Source organism: Corvus brachyrhynchos, unplaced genomic scaffold (assembly GCF_000691975.1).
Source record: "Corvus brachyrhynchos isolate BGI_N302 unplaced genomic scaffold, ASM69197v1 scaffold132, whole genome shotgun sequence".
NCBI lineage: Eukaryota > Metazoa > Chordata > Aves > Passeriformes > Corvidae > Corvus > Corvus brachyrhynchos.
Window position 1 is genome coordinate 18,862 of NW_008236623.1, and position 2,541 is coordinate 21,402.

The following is a 2,541-nucleotide window of genomic DNA, read 5'->3' on the forward strand; positions in this document are numbered from 1 at the left end:
GGGGGAGGGGGGGAAAACAGGAATTTTTGGGGGAAAAATGGGAATTTTAGGGGGAAAGAATGGGAATTTTAATGGAAAAAAAATAAAATTTTCAGGGAAAAAGACCCGTGAATTTTAGGGGGAAAAATGGGAAATTCAGGAGAAAATGGGAGTTTTAGGGGGAAGAAAATGGGAACTTTAGGAGGAAAAAACAGGAATTTTGGGGAGAAAAATAGGAATTTTACGGGGAAAAAATGGGAATTTCAGAGGGAAAAATGGGAATTTTAGAGGGAAAGAATGGGAACTACTTTAAGGGAAAAAAAATGGAATTTTCAGGGAAAAAATGGGAATTTTGGGGGGGAAAAAACGGGAATTTTGGGGGGAAAAATGGGAATTTTAGGGGGAAAGAATGGGAATTTTAAGGGAAAAAAAATGAAAATTTTCAGGGAAAAAACCCTGTGAATTTTAGGGGGAAAAAAGGGAATTTTAGGAGAAAAAAATGGGAACTTTGGGAGTGGAGTCCCCCCCAAAAAAGGGGCGTGGGACTTACCCAGGGTCCTTCCGGGACAGCAGAGAGAGAAGGAGCAAAAAGGGTTAAAAAACCCCCCAAAAATTCCCACTGGGACCCCCGAAATTCCACCCAAAATGTTGAAATTCCACCCCAAACCCCCCCAAAATCCCATCGGGAACCCCCAAATCCCATCACAAATCCCAAAGTTTTCACCTGGAAGCTCAAAAATTGCACCGGGAGCCTAAAATTCCACCCGAGAACCCCAAAAATTCCCTCGGGAACCCAAAAAATTCCCTCCGGAACCTCGGAGTTCTACCAAGAACTGAAAAACTCCACCCAAAACCCCCCAAAATTCTATCAAGAACCTCAAAATTCCACCCAAAAATCCCCAAAATTCCATCCAGAACCTCAAAACTCCATCAGGAATCCCAAAATTCCACCCAAAATTCCATCGAGAGCTACAAAACTTCATCAGCAATCCAAAATTCCACCCAAAATTCCCCAGAATTCCATCCAGAACCTCAAAACTCCATCAGGAACCCCAAAATTCCACCCAAAACTCCCCAAAACTCCATCAAGAATCTCAAAGCTCCATTAAGAATCCCAAAATTCCACCCAAAATTCCATCAAGAACCTCAAAGCTCCACCAAGAATCCCAAAATTCCACCCAAAAATCTCCAAAATTCCATCCAGAACCTCAAAACTCCATCAGGAATCCCAAAATTCCACCCAAAATTCCGTCAAGAACCTCAAAGCTCCACCAAGAATCCCAAAATTCCACCCAAAAATCTCCAAAATTCCATCGACAACCTCAAAACTCCATCAAGAATCCCAAAATTCCACCCAAAACCCCCAAAATTCCATCGAGAGCCACAAAACTCTACCAAGAATCCCAAAATTCCACCCAAAACCCCCAAAATTCCATCAAGAACCTCAACCCTCTACCAAGAATCCCAAAATTCCACCCAAAACCCCCAAAATTCCATCAAGAACCTCAAAGCTCCACCAAGAACCCCAAAATTCCACCCAAAACCCCCAAAATTCCATCAAGAACCTCAAAACTTCATCACGAACCCCAAAATTCCACCCAAAAATCCCCAAAATTCCATCGACAACCTCAAAACTCCATCAAGAATCCCAAAAGTCGATGCAAAAGTTCCCAAAATTCCATCAGGAACCTCAAAATTCCATCTGGGAAGGCACAATGCCACCTAGGAACCCCCCAAATTTCCACCTGGACCCCAGAGATTCCATTAAGAACCCCAAAAAATCTTCTGGGAACCCAAAATTCTGGCACCAGACCCAAAAATCCCAGCAAAAACCCCAGAATTCCATCAGGAGCCCCCAAAATCCCACCAAAATCCCCAAAATTCCATCGGGAACCTCCAAAATCCCACCAAGAGCTCCAGAATTCCATTGGGAATCTCCAAAATCCCATCAAAAACCCCCAAAATTCCATCGGGAACCTTCAAAATCCCATCAAAAAACCCCAAAACTCCACTGGGAACCTCCAAAATTCCATCAAAACCCCCAAAATTCCATCGGGAAAGTCCAGAATCCCACCAAAAAACCGTAAGAATTCCACTGGGAACATCCAAAACCCCACCGAAAACCCCAGAATTCCATCAAAAACCCCAAAAATTCCATCAAAACCCCCAAAATTCCACCGGGGCAGCCCAAAAAACTCCGTCGGGAGCCTCGAGATTCCCCAAGCAGGAAACGCCGAAAAATTCCATGGAAGTCTCGGCCCCCCCATCGGACCCCACCTGGGCACAGCTGAGAACCTCAAACCCCACCTGGGCACAGCTGGGCACAGCTGGGCACAGCTGGGCACTCAAACCCCACCTGGGCACTCAAACCCCACCTGGGCACACCTGGGCACACCTGGGCACACCTGGGTACACACCTGAGTATACCTGGGTACACCTGGGCACACCTGGGCACACACCTGAGTACACCTGAGTACACCTGGGTACACCTGGGCACACCTGGGCACACCTGGGCACACACCTGAGTACACCTGGGCACACATGGCAGCAGCTGGGCGCACA

The 2,541-nt window shown here is 46.1% G+C and overlaps 1 long non-coding RNA gene across 4 annotated transcripts in view; it reads right to left on the reverse strand.

The window, feature by feature from the left end:
- Positions 1-439: 439 nt before the first annotated feature.
- LOC108444766 overlaps positions 440-2,541 on the reverse strand; it is a 3,053-nt gene continuing 951 nt past the window's right edge. For 3 of the 4 annotated variants that reach the window (XR_001859447.1, XR_001859448.1, XR_001859446.1), the window contains exon 3: positions 440-2,374. This is a non-coding gene — a long non-coding RNA (uncharacterized LOC108444766). Of the gene's footprint in view, positions 2,375-2,468; positions 2,489-2,541 lie in introns of all 4 variants that reach the window. The other variant, XR_001859449.1, reaches the window with a different exon arrangement.